The 19,883-nt window shown below is 40.4% G+C and overlaps 1 protein-coding gene across 6 annotated transcripts in view; it reads right to left on the bottom strand.

Moving 5' to 3' along the window:
• The window catches only part of SH3RF1 (SH3 domain containing ring finger 1), a 195,741-nt gene that overhangs the window by 86,093 nt on the left and 89,765 nt on the right, over positions 1-19,883 (bottom strand). The gene's annotated exons all lie outside the window — the stretch shown is intronic.

Genomic DNA, 19,883 nt, shown 5'->3' with positions numbered 1-19,883 from the left:
TCTGTGGTACTAAGATGAGTGTTACTAGAAGATCCTAATTGCCTTTATGCTCTAATTTTTCCATTATATGACTACAAGAAATGCTGCTGGAAAAAATATCCATTTGCAATGAACAATTTTACCAATAGATAATTACTTCATAATGGATAGTTTTACTGAGGCTTCCTTAAAAAAAAAAAAAAAAAAAAAAAAAGTCTTATAATTCAAGTATACTGATCACCAAAGATAAGAAATGAGAGCAACTTAGAGGAAAACGGTTTACTAAGCCAGTTGCAGCAAGCCCAAATCCAAAGGTTATTTTGTTCTAAATAATTAAATAGAATATGAATTACAGGTGTTTTCAACCAAAATGAACCATTTATATTAAAATGACACATTATTTTTCTTTTTTCTAGGTGATTAAAGATATAGCAAAGAAAATCAAGCATGACTGCATGTGTGCATCTGAGACTACACTTGTTGAGCATTTCATGTATACTGCATAAGAAGGTAACATATCATGCTAGCTGTATTCCTACTAATGAAAAATTTAAGATAACGAGACAGTTAATTAGAATACTTTCGGTTATGGCAACAGATTAAATTACTATTTTTAAACATCTTGCTAATATATAAAAACGAATGCTTTTTGAAAACTGTTTAACTGAATTTTTTTTAGGCAAAGCAACTAATTTTACATGTTCGCCAGGCTGTGAGCTACATGAGGGCAGGGCTGGAGCTCATTCATCTTCACGTCCTGAGGGCGCAACACACAGCACAGAATCAGTTCATTAGGTAACTACTTTTCTGCTTCTTCCTTCATTCCATCCTATATAGATCTGTCAGAATCATCTTCCTGAAATGTAACTTATATCGTCAGATCATCTTTTTGATCTAATCTGTCTGGTCTGTCTGAAATACAGCTTTTATCATCAGAGCATTTGTCTGATCTGATGAAAAAAGTTGCACCAGAGACTTCTTATTCCTTCCCCCTCAAACACAATTCAAATCCTTCTCTTTGGCACTTACGGTCTCCATAATATGACCCCAAACTATTTTCTCAAATGCCTTACGCTCTTCTCTAATAAATATCCAATATTCTAACCAAACTGATGCCCTGTGCTTCCCTGATGTGGTCTATCTTTTCCTACCTCTTGGACTTTTCTCTGCCACTCTCTCTACTCAAAGAGATCTCTTCTTCAGACCCCACGCTCACTAGTCAGAAGTTCAACCACTCTTCAAGATACATTTATAATATACATCATCCAGTCCCTTCCTTATTCCCTAATACAGATGTATATTCTCCTTGTAAACCCCAGAAGGGTTTATTTGTAATTCCCTGGTAGTTTCATTGTACCTTTTATTATGTATGAATACTCACTATCAGTAAATCTGACCAAACTTTAAACCCTTTGATGGCAGGAATGGTCTCTTCTGCCTTCTTGAATCACCTCAAAAGTCTAGTACTGTCCCTTATATAGAGCAAGCATATTTACTGAAATGAATTAGATTAATCCCTCCCTCTATGCACTTCTTCTTCCCTCACCCTAGACAATCCTGAGACAGAGGAGAAAATTTCTCCACTCCTATCTTGCATCCTCTGTTCAAATTGTCAGTCTGTGAACTTTAAGGAATTCTCTTAGGAAATCAGTAGAGTGGCCTGTATGGTACATGCCTATAGATACCAGACAAGCAGAAGGTCAGGACACTGACATGGATGTCTGTTTGAATTTACTGTCATTTTACATAGCCTAGGAAAGAAAATCAAAGGTAGAACCTAAATCAAAGTAGTGTTTTGCAGTGGTGGGCTAAACACACGCATTTCATTGTCTGAGTGCCCTCCCTCCCAAGGCCATACTGAAACAACAAAAAGTTTGCTTTTGTTTTTTAAATAAAACCATACCAGTTCTAGAAGACAGAGAAAATATCCATTAGCATACCAGTAACTTTCAGAAACTTCCAGAAGAATGAAAACAGGTGGAACCAGAAACATTCTATGGCTGGCTTGAAAAATATATGACAGGGCTACCTCCTTATTATCCCAAAAATGACACAAGGGTTCACAGATACAGAAAACAGCTCTAAAAAGATATAATATTTATCTAAAGTGAGTGTTACAAAGAAGAAAGTGACAATAAGGAGGAGAACTGTAAAAGAATTACAGTAACTGAAGAAAATTTTCCTGAACTAAAAATACTCATCTTTAAACTTAATTTTAGCTTAAAGCTGCTTTTTTATATTTAAGTTTGACCTAAAGGTTTCTCCATACATAGTGAACTGTAACCTAACAGGATGTGTAAACGAACTGTAACCTACTTTTGTAGGAATTGCTGAGTTCTGGCCAATCACAGGCAGCCAACTGTTCAAACTGGGTTCAAATAAGGCAAACACCAAGGTGTAACCAATCAGGTTGTTTCTGTGCCTCACTTTTGTTTTCTGTGAATCAGACCACACAGCAGCACCGGAGTTGCTCTGAACCTATTATGGTTGGGGGAACAGAATTGTTCTTTGCTCAATTAAATTCTGTTGAGTTTAATTTGTTTTTTAACACACCCAAGATCTCAGAACAGTTTCATTAAGTGCTAAGCAGATTATTAAGGAGGAAAAGATCATATTTAGGCACATTCATTACAATTCAAAACTCCAAAGGTAAGTTAAAAATTCTAAAAGGTTTGGGTCAGAGGAGTTTACCTGGTACTGGAATGTAACTAGAACCTGACTTATTGATAGTAATATCAGAGAAAAGTAGACAGCAGAAAAAAGGCTTTACATTTCTAATGAACAGGATTTAGAAGAACTTAGCCAGCCAAACTGCTAAATATGTGTGTGAACAAAATATAGATTTTTGAACACCCGAAATCTCAGAAAGTTTATTACCTGTGCCTTTCAAGTGAAAAATACAACAATTACCCAAGAAAGTATCTCCTAGTCTACAATATTCCTCTCACAAAAAAACCACTGAAGACTCCTAGAGAGATGAAATATGATACAAGCAACATGAACGGCTCAATATGATCTAGAAGAGATGAAGAAAATGAACTTTTAAAAGGATCCACTGGATCTAGAGGTGGGGTAGGGTCTGGTGAAATAGGTTACATCTGCTTTTTCATCCATCTACACTGCAATGAATCATGTTTATATAATCATAATACTGCAAATGCTATTTTTATCGGACTTTCATTTTTAGAATCAACCTCTACACACTGCAAAGGGGAATTAATGACAGCTACAGAATAGAATGTTATAAACTCTAACAGTATCAAAATAATAATACTCTGAACCAGGAGGTAGGCGAGAACTCTAAATTTTACCACTCTGAAGTTGATACTGTGTAAGCTTAAAAAAGCAAGAGCTGAACACATATTACTGAAGGTTTGGGTCACTCCACCAGGTGAAAAACACGACCAGCTTACTTGCTTGCTGAACGCAAAGGGAATACAGACTGAGTAGTAGAAGAAGGCAGTTATCAATACCGGCTACAACCATGTGTCCAGTTACAGAAAGGAGGACTCTAATTGTCATGAGTATATCCTCCTTATTTTAAGAATATGCCTGTACATGTATACACCTGTATTCAGAAAATATCTTTGTTTTACTTCCTTTCTTTTTCCTTTATCACCTAACATAAGATTTATTGACTTCATATCAGCATTTAAGTGTCGTTAACTTTATGTAACAGCATTTAAGTTAAGGATTTGTGCATTTCCGGTTGTACAAAGTATAGTTGTGTTATGTTAGGTGCAATTATGACCTTAATTGTCTTTATTTGGAGATAAAGTATGATTTAAGAATGTGTATGGGGCCAAGTTGACAAGGGGTGGACTATTTTGGTTAACATTAAGGGTCAACTTGATTTGAGGGGGGCCTAGATGGCTGCTACGGTATTGTTGGCTGGGGAGTGAGGGTGTTGCCAGAGGAGACTGACATTTGAGTCAGTGTGCTGGGAGAGAAAGACCCACCAATTGCCTGCCAGCACCGCTAGAACAAAGCAAGAAGAAGGTGGGATGTAATGGTAGCCAGTAGAACTAAAGAACGGAAATCAGTAATAGCACTTACCCCTGGAAGGCAGGACTAGGGTAGGAGACAAGAGGGATACTCTTACTCTATTTTAGAATCTTCTGTGAGGTTATGTATTTTCTACCATGAACACGTATTACTCTAAAACCAAAATGTCTAAGAAAAAGGAATAGAGTGTATAAAATTCAAATACACTTGCTATCAATTAATAGAGCATCTTGTTTACTAAATAATTAAGACAAATAAAGAGGAGTAATAATATAAAAGATAACCCATTGTATCCACAAAGTGACTTGAGAAATAAAGCACTTTAAATGCAATTGAAGCTTTCTGTATTTTTCTTCGCCAACCACACAGTAGATTCGCTTTTAAAAGAAAAGAGGAAAAGCCAGGTGGACCCTGACTATGGTCTGCTCACCCACCTAGTCCTATTCCCACTTGCGCCTAACTCTTCCTGATTAAGATATTCAGCTGCACTAAATAATTGACTCAAGCGCCTTAACAAAATATTAATATGGCATTAGTAAAACACCCACCATGACCCCTTGTTACTCAGGATGTATGTATTATAATAAATACAGGCTTGCTGTGCTAAGTTTCTTCTGAGATTTAAAAAAAAAAAAAAAAAAAAGTAGGCCAGGCCTGACAGCTCATGCCTATAATCCTAGCACTTTGGGAGGCCGTAGTGGGTGGATCATTTGAGGTCAGGAGTTTGAGGCTAACCTGGCCAACGTGGTGAAACCTCGTCTCTAATAAAAATACAAAAATTAGCCAGGCGTGGTGGCACACACCTGTAATCCCAGCTACTCAGGAGGATGAGGCAGGAGAATCACTGGAACCCGGGAGGTAGAGGTTTCGGTGAACAGAGATCACACCACTGCACTCCAGCCTGGTGACAGAGCAAGACTCTGTCTCAAAAAAAAAGGGCAGCAAAAGAACAAAGTTAAGTCCAGTGATTAAGGAAAAGAAAAACGAGGCATAAATTGTCACTACAATCATGCTCCCTGCTTCTGCAAGAACTTGTGATTCAATTAGTATGATTTCACCTTCGGGGTTTGTGTCTGAGGAGCTGGTGATCCTGAGGCACTGTAGATCATGGGGTTACGCATGTTAGCTCTGGTAAAGGCGTAAATAACTTCCCTTCATTCAAGAGGGGTTAGTTTACTGAGCTTGTGAAATATGTGGAAACCACTATCTAATCATTTACAAGCTACATTTTTTTAATAAGCTACTTTAAAGAGGAGGGGTAGCAAGTTGGCCATGTATGAATTCATAGAACCTTGGTTCTGAAAATTTCATTGATCAGAGACAAAATTTTTCAATCTTTAAAAGAATACGGCTATCACCCTTTCTCACCAAGTCTTTAGAAAAATAAGATCACTCCACCCACATACCATGACTACCAAATACGTGACTTTAAGGACATGGCTAATGCTAGTTCTTCAATTTTAATTTCCCAAGTCATGTATATATGGTGACTGAATTCATACCTGAAGCAGCTCTATCCTGATAACACAATGAAAACCATTGCCTTTGTTGAGACAGGGTCTTTCTCTGTCACCCAAACTAGAGTGCAGTGGCACAATCACATCTCACTGCAGCCCCGACCTCCAGACTGAAGCGATCCTTTCTCTTCAGCCTCTCAACAGCTGTGACTAGAGGCACGGTACCAGCACACCCGGCTACTTTTTGTATGTTTTGTAGAGGCAGGGTCTCTCTATGTTGCCCAGGCTGGTCTCAAACTCTTAGACTCAAGCAAACCTCCCACTTCAGCCTACCAAAGTACTGGGATTATTGACATGAGCCATTGTGCCAGGCCAAAACTGTTTCCGAGTTTTGATGAGGGTTATGAATCACTTGGAGTTCCTGTTAAATAGACACATAGTCTGTTTCTGTAGCTCTGAGTGGGGCAAGAGGGTCTGCATTTTTTTTTTTTGAGACGGAGTTTCGCTCTTGTTACCCAGGCTGGAGTGCAATGGCGCGATCTCGGCTCACCGCAACCTCCGCCTCCTGGATTCGAGCAATTCTCCTGCCTCAGCCTCCCGAGTATCTGGGACTACAGGCATGTGCCACCATGCCCAGCTAATTTTTGTATTTTTAGTACAGACGGGGTTTCACCTTGTTGACCAGGATGGTCTCGATCTCTTGACCTTGTGATCCACCTGCCTTGGCCTCCCAAAGTGCTGGGATTACACGTGTGAGCCACCGCGCCCGGCCAAAGCAAGGGTCTGCATTTCTAACAGCCCCAGGTGATGCTGATGCTGCCCCAGGAGCCAAACTTTGAGGAAAAAGGGACTCCAGTATCAATCTCCGTCCCAATCTCCTTTGGGGGTTCTTCTTTCTCAGTTGCTCCATCTTCCGACATGTGCTCTTTTCTAACTAAATTTACTCCCAAGAGAATCTCATCTATTTCCTTCTTTAAAATCATTTATACAAGCCATTCTCAACCCTCGCTGCATATTAGGATCAACTAGGGAGTCGTTTTTTCTTCTTCTTTTAAAGTTTTCTAAGACCCCCACCCCCAAACCAATTAAATAAAAATCTCTGGGACTGAGTCAGAAGTATAAGGATTTTTTAAAGCTCCTCAGTGACTCTCATATAAATGCTAAGAACTGTAGATTTACACAATAGTGTCTCCCAGATCTAACCTCAGCTACGACCTCTCCCCTGAGCACCAAGGATCTCCTTCATATCTCCTGTTGAATGTCTAACAGGCATCTATAAATCAACGTGTCCAAAACAGACCTCTTGGTTTCCACCTGCCCCCATCAAAACCTGAACCTCTACCAGTTTTCCCCAATCTTGGTAAATAGCCCACTGTTCACCTTGTTGCTTGGACCGAAAGACTGGGCTTCACCATGATGCCTCCATTCCCATTCTTTCACATTGCACATCCAGTTAATGCATCACCAAGCCTGCCGGCTTTGACTTCAGAACAACCCCCAATCAGTCCACTTCTTACCACTTCCAGTGCTACCAGCCCAAGCCAAATCAATATACCATTTGTGTTGCCACCATTGACACCCTAGCACCTGTCATCCACAGTCTTGCCTGTTAACCTCCCAACAGCTTTCCCTCCCACTTAAAATACAAACTCCTTCCTGTGGCTCCCAGCGCTTTCTAACATCTGGCCCTGGCTAACCCTTCTGGCTCCCTCTGCAATCCTTCTCCCATCCCTACCTCCTACTCCTGCTACACAGCCCCTATTGTTGCTTCTTGACCATTCCGGGCTCTTCCCTGCCTCAGGATTTTTCTCTTAGGTTTCCTCCTGCCTAGAATATTCTTTACAGGCTTATTCCTATACATCATGCAGGTCTCTACTCTAACGTCATCTCAGAAGTCTTCCCCAATTATTCCACAATAACCTCAACACCACCAGGACCCACCACAACTTCCTCACCCTGAAGTTTTTACCCTGCTAATTTTCTTCAAGGCATTTAGCACTGAAGTTATACCACCCACCCACCCAAAACAAACCTGTTTGTCTTGTTCAACACAGAATCACAGGCCTATACCCATACGTGGGGCAAGTTGTTTGCACTTAATGCACTTTGGGCTGAATATTTGTATCTTGCCTCTATCCACTACCCACTCATATATTGAAACTCTAACCCCCAGTGTGAGAATATTTGGAGGTGGGACCTTTTATCCTTCAATTTTAAATTATTTCAGAAAACATAGATCATTTTGCTAAAGATTTCCTCAGCTTGTACACTAGAATATCTTTATAATCACGCACTTGTACCAAAGAGGACATTTTTCATTCTCTAATTAAATAAGAAGACAAATAAGCAAAGACCTTTGGGAGGTAATTAGGTTTGGACAGTATGAGAGTGGAGCCATGGGGGAAGAGGTCATGGGGATGGAGCCCCCATGATAGGATCACTGCCTTTATAAGAAAAGACACATAAGAGATTCCTTTCTCTTCCCCTCTCTCCACATGCACACCAAGGAAAGGCCATGGAGCACATAGTAAGAAGGTGGCAAGCGGGGACGAGAAGCCTCACCAAGAATAGATTCTGCCAGCTCCTTGAGCTTGGACTTTCCAGCCTCCAGAAGTGTGAGAAAGCAACCTCTGTTGTTTAAACTCCCCTGTCTGTGGTATTTTGTCCTAGCAGCCCAAGATGCCTTAAGACATTGGTGAAAGGAATAAACAATTCACTGGACGGATCTGGCATGTGCACCAAGCTCCTGGAACTGTCCATCCTTTGGAATCTCTAGCATTTCCATCAATAACTTGAATGAGGGTACATCAGGGCATATTTAGTTTGCCAATGACACAAACCTATAAGGGCATGCTAGCTACTTTACATGTTCAACAACGGAAATATGATTTTATTCACAGGTAATCAATTTTAACCAAACAAAACAAATACTAGTATTTACTAAGATGATCATAAATTCTGAGGGTTTTTTTCTGAGACAGAGTCTCACTCTGTCGCTCACGCTGGAGCGCACTGGCCTAATCTCGGCTCACTGCAACCTCAGTTTCCTGGGCTCAAGCGATTCTCCTGCCTCAGCCTCCAGAGTAGCTGAGATTAGAGGCATGCACCACCATGCCTGGTTAACTTTTTGTATTTTTAGTAGACACAGGGTTTTGCCATGTTGGCTAAGCTGTTCTTGAATTCCCTGCCTCAGGCAATCCACCTGCCTCAGCCTCCCAAAGTGCTGGGATGCAGGCATGAGTCACCGTACCCAGCCAATTTATACAGTTCCTTGATTAAAACCACTTGTACTGGGCATGGTAGCCAGGATTAAAGGTGCATGTCACTGTGCCTTTTTTTTTTGGTAGATACAGGGTTTCGCTATCATGAACTCCTGGCCTCCGGTGATCCTCCCACCTTGACCTTCTTTAGGAGGCTATGATTTTGGTCTACGGGTTACGGACGTGAGCCACCTCCCCCAGCCCACAAGCACTGCTGGCTAGTTACATTTGATGGATGATAAGCCATCTTTAAGTACAGCACTTGTAAGTAATTCAATTATTACAAAGCAAATAAGGGATGGTGTCCCATCCTATGACAACCCTGCACACACAGCTGCCTGGTAAACAGAAGAATACCTATCATTATGGTTTTGCTTATCTTTTTGTCCTTCAATTTCAAATTATTTCAGAAAACACAGATCATTTTTCTAAAGATTTCTTTAGCCTGTACACTAGAGAATCTTCATAATCACCCCCTTATACCAAAGGGGACATTTTTCATTCTCTAATTAAATAAGAAGACAAATAAGCAAAGGCCAATACTGGCAAGAACAGAAACAAAGAGCTATTATAAAAGTAAGCACTGAAATCATCCCCACACTGGTTTTAATGAGCACACAATAAATTTGTAAATGCAATAAAAATATATTAAATAAACATGAAAGCACATTCATAATCAATTCTGTATGTCCGTATCACTGAAAGGATTAGTCTAATAGAACTATGTTATATGTTAGTTTTACAATTAGGCACATTTCAAGTATGTGTAAACTGTCTGGTCTACTATTTTAAAATAAACATTCAAATGTTTTAAAATATCTCTAATGCTTTCAAGTTGCTTACACATATATAAACAAGTTTCCATAAAGTTTAGAGGTTAAAAGATAAAGGAAAGATCTTATATGTAGTTAGCAGATACAGTTCCCTGTACATTTAAATAAAAACCTTACATATGTGTATGTATAACTTATATATATGCTCACATTATACATACACATATATATGTACCTCACATATGTGATAGATAAAGGTGCTAAGGCCTTGGTTCTCTCAGGCAAGATCCTTGAGAGTAAAAAAGAACTATTTTTGGTCAGGCACGGTGGCTCATGCCTTTGGAAGGCTGAGGTGAGTGGATTGTGTGGGGTCAGGAGTTTAGGACCAGCCTGGCTAACATGGTAAAACCGTGTCTCTGCTAAAAGTATAAAAATCAGCCAGGCACATGTAATCCCAGCTACTATGGAGGCTGAGGCAGGAGAATTGCTTGAACCCAGGAAGCAGAGTTTGCAGTGAGCCAATTGTGCCACTGTACTCCAGCCTGACCGACAGAGTGAGACTGCATCTTAAAAAAGTAAACAAACAAAAACACACATTTCTAAAAAAATAAGCAACTATGCTTATTTTAAAAAAATAAGCACTGTTATGTTTTTTGAGGCACAGAATCATAGGAATTTGGGACTGCAAAACCTTAAGAATTATTTAGCCTAACTTCCTCACATCAGGACGAGGAAGTACATTCAGTGCCCAAAGTCACACAGCTGGTTAGCAGCAAAGCCAAGACTTGGGCCCTGACCTAGGTTACAGGGCTCTGGAACACAGGTACTTTGGTTCTGACACACTATGGGGACAAGAGGAGTCTGAAGGTGATGAGAATGCAAATGCACTGTCCCAAAACAGGTTAGATGGGGTATAAACCGGGATCTGAGCCACCGAAGTTTATGGGGTTTAGGCCTTTCTCTCCTGAATGTCTAGGGAAATCAGTCCAATCAGGCCTGGACTATGCGTGCCATAAATTTGCGTTTCTTTGCTGTTCCCTAATGTCTCAGTCTTTCCCCATTTTTAGATGCGCAGTCCATTAGATCCACGATCAATACAAACTGCCCACCGCTTGAAAATTAGTTTGTAGTATGGAAGAGTTTTAGGTAATAACAAGTTAATCATTACGTCCTTGGTAGCTTAATACAAATGAAAAACTCTTGCCAAATGCTGGAAGTCTATGGAAAAATACATTGAGTAGTAGACCCTCCCCTACCCATGTGTGTTAGGCAGAATAATGGCCCCTAAAGTAGACCACACCCCAATCCCTGGACCCCAGGGTTACCTTACATGGCAAAAGGGATTTTACAGATGGAAAGAAATCTGTTACCTTACCTGGCCAAAGGGATTTCACAGATGGAAAGGTTATCCTGGCTTATCCAGGTGGGCTTAATGTAATCATAAGGGCCATTAAATCAGGGAACTTTCCCAGCTGGGTTGAGAGTCAGAGGACAACGTGACTAAGGAAGAATGATCACAGAGATGCAACTTTGCTGGCTTTGAAGACAAAAGAAGCCAAACAACATTTCTTCTAGATAAAAACCTAAGCAAGGAAACATTTTGTCCTAGAACCACCAAAAGTAACATAGCCCTGCCTACACCTTGATTTTGGCCCAGTGTCAGACTTCTGACCTACAAAAAAACCTAAGTTAATAAAATTACTGTGTTGCTTTAAGCCATTGAATTTGTTGTAATCTGTTACAGCAGCAAGAGAAAGCTAATACAACCATATGAACCAATATCCAAAATTCTCATCCTTTGGCCAGTATGAGGCCCAATACCAGACGTAGTTACCAGTGCCAGCAACAGACATAGCCTCATATCATAGCTCTCTGAAGAACTTCCCACCGTCTTCAGGTTATATGAGGATAACTTCGGTAGAACGATGCGAAGCTTGAAAACAGAAAACAAGGCTCCTGAGAGCCCCAACACTGCACAAACTTTGAGTAAGTTAAATTTTACTATTTATTTTAGCTCATTCTTTGAACTACATTTGCTTCCAAGTGAAACAAAATTCACTTTGAATAAATTTTGCAGTGTTCTACTTGAAACAGCTGGTTGGACTTTTCAAAAAGCATCTTGTCAGAATTATGTATTTTTTTCCTAAGACATATTCCACCCACTAAGTCATACCAGAAGCCTTGGTAATCACGGTGGATGGTGTGTGAATGCAAATCCCTTAGATTTCCATTCTGCAGCAAGCTTTCTCGGAGGAAGGTGTGAATATATGAAACATCTTCGATGTAATGCTAAAGAAACCTGCATAAACGTTGGCCACATCCACTTCATGGGACGTAAACAAAAACAAAAGAAAAACTTGTTCCAGTGCTGAACAGCCAAAGTCAAACCATCTGCATGACAGCAAAGGCTAAAGAAACAAATGCAGCGAAATGCAGCCCAGGCTTTCACTGATTGTTTCCTTCCCAGTTTCTAGTATAGTGTGTCTCAACTTGCAAAGGGATTACCCACAAAGAATAAAGAGGTATAGAAAAGAAAAAGAAGAGTTAAACTGAAAACCTGTACAGAAAAATGCACCCAAACCGGAGAGTCTGAGGGCTCGTGTTCCAAGTCCTGCTTGTATAAATACTGATCCTCCACCTCACTGAATTGTTGACATTACATAATTAGCCAGTTACAATAATAACAACTACAGCTTAACACACTGCCACTACAGGAGGAATTTTAACTACTCTGGTGAATTGCCGTCACCAGCTTCATCTGTGCTGGTCTTCAAAGCAAAAGTAGAGAAAGAAGAGAGATGACCGCTTAGTACGCAGACTAACGTAGAGTAAACAAGGGGAGTCTGGCCTAGCCAGCACGTCGGTTCTTCCGGTTCCCCTACCCGCTTGTTTTTGTTTTTATTTAATTAGTTTGGCCTTTGGTTGATGCCTACTTAAGTAAATAATGTTCAGTAAAAGCACTTCATAGACACTCTGAAATTGTAAAAAAATATATATCAGATTACTGTCTTACTTTTATTCTTCAACTTCATAGACTTTAATATAAACAACAAAAAAGAAAACCCACCACTTTTAGACACTTATTCCTTAGCCTTTTAAACTCTAACACAAACAAATAAGAAAATACTTTTTAAAAATCCTTAGAAATCCTGAATATCTATTAGCATTCTCAGCACTAGCCAGATGAAGGGTTTGAAGGGTTTCACCTGCTAGCAACTTTCTTTTCTCTTTATTCACACATTCGCTCCAGGAACCAAAGGGTGCTGTATTTTTTTATTAAGATAAATGAAATCTGAAATGTAGGCTAACCCAGACACATAGGAAAATCACATACAAAATTCTGAATGTTCTTAGACATACTATACAGCCAGCCACGCTGAAAATAACAGCCTTTCTGTGTAATTAATCCTGTTTTTTTCCTCCTTATTTGGTACCTCAGCTTCTAATTCCTCCCTATCTGATGTCTCAGATCCAAGATTCCTTTAGCCAACATTCACTTTGGGAAAGCCTTTTTTTGTTTTTGTTTTGAGATAGCCTCACTCTGTCACCAGGCTGGAGTGCAGCGCTGGCTCACTGCAACCTCTGCCTCCCAGGTTCAAGCGATTCTCCTGTCTCAATCTCCTGAGTAGCTGGGACTACAGGTGCACGCCACCGTGCCTGGTTAATTTTTGTATTTTTAATAGAGATAGGGTTTCACCATGTTGGCCAGGCTGGTCTCGATCTCCTGACCTCGTGATCCCCCCGCCTCGGCCTCTCAAAGTGCTGGGATTACAGACATGAGCCACAGCACCCAGCCTTGGAAAGCCTTTTAAGTTCTCACCTCTGAAGGTTAATAAAATCTTTCAAGTCCCAAAAATCTGAGGTATCGCGATGATATGTGTGTAAAAATCCTCCCAACACCCATCCATCTACTTTTTATGTGAATAATTAATACATTCATGTCAATTTAACTCCTTACCTTACCCAACTTTTAAAATTCTTTTTTTTTTTTTTTGAGACAGTTTTGCTCTTGTTGCCCAGGCTGGAGTGCAATGACAGGATCTCAGCTCACTGCAACCTCTGCCTCCTGTGTTCAAACGATTCTCCTGCCCCAGCCTCCCAAATAGCTAGGATTACAGGCACGCACCACCATACTAATTTTGTGTTTTTAGTAGAGACGGCGTTTCTCCCTGTTGGTCAGGCTGGTCTCGAACACCGGACCTCAGGTGATCCACCTGCCTCGGCCTCCCAAAGTGCTGGGATACAGGCGTGAGCCACTGTGCCCAGCCAAAATCCATCATCTTCTTTACTCCTTTGGAACTTAGCTTCTAAGATGCCAGAGAAGATGGACACTGGCTTGACAAAAATGTTCTGATATGTATGTGCCCACCACTATCTAAATCCCCTTATCCTGCTTTATTTTTCTTAATAGTCCTTACAGTCCATCACATATCCATCTGTCAGATGATATTCTATTAGACACCTCTTTGATTTATTTGTCTCTCCCATTGAAATGAAGAGAGGTACCATATTTGTCTTATTTACTGCTGTATCTTCAGTGCCTGGAGCTATGCCCAGCACACAGTAGGCACTCCATTTTGGTTTTGGAAGCACATGGAGTTTTTATAGCTGAAGTGGAAGAATGGAATAGAATATTTGAAATGGGGACTATTCCAGAAAATCCAAATATGCAGTGGCCAGACTTAGACCACATATCCTTGATTCAATGCAGTCAAATTAATAATTTGTAAGTTATTTGTGTCTTACTCTACAAATGAAAAGATAATACATTACTGCAACTGATTTGCTAAAAATAGCTTACTTTTATATGCAAATCAGGTAAAATACAGTCACAAAGGAGGGTGACCAAAAAATCACTGAGCAGTTGCTTGTGTATGAGGACAGGGAGCAACACCATCCATGTGTTTCAGCACATACGTAATTAATTAAGAATGCCCATATATTCTTTCTTTTCAAAGTATTCTTAATTTCATAATTGCCTAGGAAATTTCAAACTTCTTACAAATATTATGATGAAGGTTTTGAGGGTATGGAAACTCAGGTAATATAAACCACCCTCTACAGACTAAAGTGAAAGAAACATTTTCTTAGTCTTTATCACAGACTAATTTGGGGATTTCAGATCCAACCTTGCTCTAATATGACTTTACAAAAGCTTACAGGAAGTACACTGGTTTCCCTGTTAATGATCCACCTCTCCTTTCTTGCCTCTCTTCATAGCAGGCTTTATTGCAAGAAAAATTATAGGAGGCAAAGTGTTCAAGTGTAAAGAACAATACACTGACTATTCAGATATTAGAATAATTTACTCTGCTTCCTTAAAGAGATTACACCACAAAATAGGTATGTTAGTAGGTAAAGAACAGCTTTCTTCTAACAAAAAAAGGAAAGGAGAAAGGTGGTTTTTAGTAGTGTTGTCAAAACTGCTGAAGTAGAAGACTTTTCAAAAGGAAGACTGAAGTGGAAGGACTGCTTGAGGCTGGGGTTCGAGACCTGCTTTAGCAACATAGCAAGAACCCTGTCTCTTAAAAAAAAATTGGTGGCAGGGGGTTGGAGGTGGGTGGTGATGCTGGGAATGGTGGTTCATGCCTGTAATCCCAGCATTTTGGGAGGTTGAGGCGGGAGGATCACCTGAGGTCAGGTGTTCAAGACCAGCCTGGCCAACAGGGCAAAACGCTGTCTCTACTAAAAATACAAAAATTAGTCAGGTGTGGTGGCAGGTGCTTGTAATCACACCTACTTGGGAGGCTGAAGCAGAAAGATCGCTTGAACCTGGGAGACAGAGGTTGCCAGGACTCCCAGTGAGCCGAGATTGTATCACTGCACTCCAGACTGGGCAACAGAGCCAGACTCAAAAAAAAAAAAAAATTTTTTTTTTTAATTCGCTGGGTGTGGTGGTACACAACTGTAGTCCCAGCTACTTGAGGGACTGTGGTGGGAGGACTGCTTGAGCCCGGGAGTTCCAGTCTACAGTGAGCTATAGTTGTGCCACTGTACTGCAGCTTGAGCAAAAGCATGAAATGCTGTCTCTTTAAAAAAAAAAAATTTTGGAAAAAAAAAAGTCAACAAGAAACAAATGTGTTAGGACATGACTGCTTGTTGGAAGCCTTTGCTAAAATACTAGAAATGGGACTTTTTATTTCTATAAAATTATGAAGTTTATGAGACTACAAAGATAAAGCTGACAGACTGTCTCCATTAGCAGGGCTAACAGGAAGTTTTGTTTGTTTTTTAAAGCAGTAATAGCTTATGTCATTCTTTTGCCTGAATCTGTTACCTGGGATATAGCAGTAAGGAGGCTGGAGGGTGTTCACAAACAATCTTTGAGGACTAATGGAAATTCATTCGCATGAATGCATGGGCTGCTCGGAAGGTACCAGACCTCAGGGCATTCCCACCAGCAGGCTTACTGTGAACCGACATCCCCCACTTCTGAAATCCATTTGGTATGGCAGGATGTCTACATTTTCAGAACAAATTATCTACTGACTGCTTTGGCCAACAGGCTTTTCTCACCTCTAAGTTTTAAGGTGTTTTTAGCTTTATCAGCAATACCAGAGCACATCAGACATGCACACATCCAAACAGATCTAAGCTTCCACACTTGAAGATTCTAGAAAGCCAGATGGCAGGGCCATGGAGCACATGTAACCAACATGGGCTGTGAAGTCAGTCAGACCTGGGCTTGTGTCCAGATGGCTTCACTTCACTGCAAGCTCCTTCACTTCCCTGAGTCTCACATGAGGATAGCTATTCTTTGCCTTTTGAGCCATTCACATTTAACAGTGTAACGGTATTCCAAAGAGAGCTAAACCTACAGACCTTTAAATTCAATCCATAGCAACCACTAAGTAACTATGAGCCACTAAAAAGGAGGCTATCACTAGCTGAGGAAGGCTGGTAGAGAAAAGATGCCCGACTTCCTAATTACCTGAGGTGAGAGTTTTTGTGGTTGTTTTTTCCCGTTTGCGTGCTGGTTAAGTACAGACTATGCCAGGATAAAGTCTGCGCCCTAAGGCGTACAAACTAAATCACATCTTGAATAGCATCACCTAATCCTAAACTGGGCTAAGCAGCAGAAAACCAACAGCAGTGGGCAAGATTACACTTGCAGGGGACTGTCTGTGAGATAAAGAGTTTTATTTCCTGACTCCAACTCTAGGTGCCTCACCCTGGTTTTCAAATACTGAAGTTACAGGACCACCAGGATAAAAACTTCCTCATTCCAAATGTCCTGCAAGTGTGATCAGGGGTTATCTGCTTACTAGAACAGAGTTTCAGTGGAAAAGGACAAGGTTTAATAGGAGGGTCAAGATTTCCCTCCCTGTATATTAAGAGAGTTATCTAAAAACAGTTGTTCTTTCTTTTTGTTCATTCGTCCCAGAAATATTTATTCGGGCCCTACCACATGCCAAGCACGGTGCTAAACACTGAGGATAAAATGAATGAACAAGGCAGAGAGGCCTCTGCAGTCCGGGTGCCCACACCTGAATGCAGGGACAACAGCCCAGAGAGAAACCGCGGTGGGAGGCAGTGATAGCCTGCCACTGCAAACCTACTAGATGTAGCAGGGGAAGGGAAGAATTCTGAAATTTTTCAAGTGAATTGCAGTCTGAGCTGATCTCTTTAGCTGCACAGAAAATAAAATTACTCACAGGGAGCATTTTTTTTCTTTTAGGGAGTATTTTAGTAGTTGAAAAGGGATAACTAACTGCTACACCCACAAAGCTGGCATGGATAGGAAAGTGAGATGAAGAAAGATGAGGGTCTAGGGTACCAAGAAGGTGGGTGTAGTGTGGGGCCGGGGGTGGAGGAAGATGAGCCCACTATAGCCACAGCCACAAGCCTGAGGAGGTTTCCAGAGCCATGGGAACTTGAACTATGTTCTAATTCCACCTCTTTTACCACCCCCGCCCCCAGCCTTCAGGAAAGTCTGTTCTAATAACAGCTTTGGGGAAATAAAGCTTTGAGGAATGAAGGAGAGGGAAATTTTCCCTGCTTGAGGCGATGAGATCAGAGAGGGGGCAGCAATCATGGGTGGAGGGAACTACACAGAGTAATCAAGAATCCAATGGGGAGGCAGGATTCCAAGACTAGAGACCAGAAAAGGGCCTGTCAGAAGCTTGTTCACACACACCTCCACCCACACACTCTCCACTGTCCGCCTCCTCCCCAGGAATCCTCACTCAGAAACACTCAGGTCAGTAGACCTCCCAAAATACATGCGATGGAGACTTGAGTCATTTTATTTGACTAGTAAGGAAAGAGCAATGTCACCCAACTGAAAGATTTAGAAATCTGCAGGCCATTTAGAAAATTTAGTGCAAGTAAAGGAATGATAACTTGTGCAGTAAAAGCGATAACTGCCCTATTTTCTAAATAGAGACTATGGTAGCTTTAAGGAGAGTGGTAGCCGAAGAATGCCTGGACTTATTGTTAAAAAATTTGGGGGGCAATGAAATAATCTGTATAACAAACCCCATGCAACAAACCTGCACATCCTGCACAAGTACCCATGAACTCAAAAGTTTTTAAAAAAGAATTTATTTGGGCAGTGTAGGTATCCCACTTTATAAAACTGATACTACTTCTCAGAGACTAACTAAAAAACACTTGTTTATATAAAATCTTATTTTCTTTCTGATTCCATTGTAAAACATCCTGTTCCTTCAGGTGCAAGAAATAGTGAAAATTACAGTATTATAACAGGACCCTTTAACTTGACTCATTACATTATTTTAGAAAATAGCAATGTTAATTATACAATTTCTACACATAAAGCATTTTCTTGACTACTAAAAGTCAAGAAAATAAACTGAACTTAAAGGAGAGATTCCCATCGTATCAATAAGAAATCTCTTTTAAGTTCAGTTTATAGCCCTATCTCCACTATGTTATATTGATTCTCTTTAAAACCTCAAGCCTTCTATTTTACACAAAAATATTATTTCTGATAACTCTTAAATTATTAGAGTGACCTAAAACTCTTATCCTGGTTTCTGGTTAAAAGATTTAAATTAGCTTGCTTATATAATATGTGCATATGTATATTTGTATGTATGTGTTGATTGATTGAGACAGGGTCTCAATGTGTCACCCAGGCTAGAGTGCAGTGGTGTAATCTTAGCTCATTGCAGCCCCCCAGGCTCAAGTGATCCTCCCATCTCAAGCCTTCTGAGTAGCTGGACTACAGATGCACGTCACCACACTCGGCTAATCTTTTAACTTTTTGTGGAGACAGGGTCTCACTATATTACCCAAGCTAGTCTCAAACTCTTGGGCTCAAGCAATCCTCCTCACTCCATCTCCCAAAGTGCTGAGATTACAGGTGTGAGCCATCATTCCAGCCTATAGTATATTTTCTTTATGACAAATTTCTGTGTATGTGTGTATGTAGTTGACAAGCAACATTTTAAGCTTATTCCCTTTTTCACTAGAATAATCTCCAGTAACAACAAAGTAATGAAAATCTGATTAAAGACAAATTATCTGACCAGGCAACTACAATCTATAAATTATCTCAGCAGTTTAATATCAGATGTAAAAAGTTACCAGTAAAAAGAAGCAAGCATGCTTTGGAACAAACAGGGAAGATAGTATTTGTATTGAGTTGAACAACGTGTTGTCCATCCCCCTGCAAATTTGTATCTACCTGGTACCTTAGAATGCAGCCTTATTAGAAATAGGGTCTAGGGTCTTTGCAGATGTAATCTGCAAAATTAAAATGAGGTCATGCTGGATTTGGGTGGATACTAAATCCAATGCCTGATGAAGGCCATGTGAAAACAGAGACATCAGCGTGAAAAAGGCTGGGTGGGGAGGCAGACAAAATGCTCTAGGCACAAGCCTAGGAATGCCAGGGATTGCTGGCAATCACCAGAAACCAGAAAGAAAGAAGAGATTCTTCCTGAGCCTTCAGAGAGAGAAGGGCCTCGCCAACACCTTGATTTCCGACTTCTAGCCTCCGGAACTTAGAGAGAATACATTTCTGTTGTTTTAATCTACAAAGTTTTTGGTAATTTGTTACAACACCCCTAGGAAACTAATATAGAATCTTTGACTAAAGGCATGATTGGTGAAAAACAACCTTCCCATGGCTCATTCATTCTTAATGTGAAATATTAATGCAGCAAAGATATAGTACTAGTGCGAATTCCGACTGAATAGTAACGACCACACAATCCTTACAGTTCCTTCAACACTCTCATTGTAAACAACGGTGCCCACAAATCCAGGTGGCTCTTTGTACCCTAGACTGCTTCAAGGTTGAAGCAAACTGCAAAACTGATAGGCCTTGCATTCACCTTGTTACTCTAATAGTATAACCATTAAGAAATCATATACAGCTTTTCTCTAATTATTTCTGAAAACCCTCCCTTTGTTTACAGTATAAAAATGAATAAAAATGT

Source organism: Callithrix jacchus, chromosome 3 (assembly GCF_049354715.1).
Source record: "Callithrix jacchus isolate 240 chromosome 3, calJac240_pri, whole genome shotgun sequence".
Taxonomy (NCBI): Eukaryota; Metazoa; Chordata; class Mammalia; order Primates; family Cebidae; genus Callithrix; species Callithrix jacchus.
The sequence above is the reverse complement of the archived record's forward strand: the minus strand, read 5'-3'. Positions and strand labels throughout refer to the sequence as shown.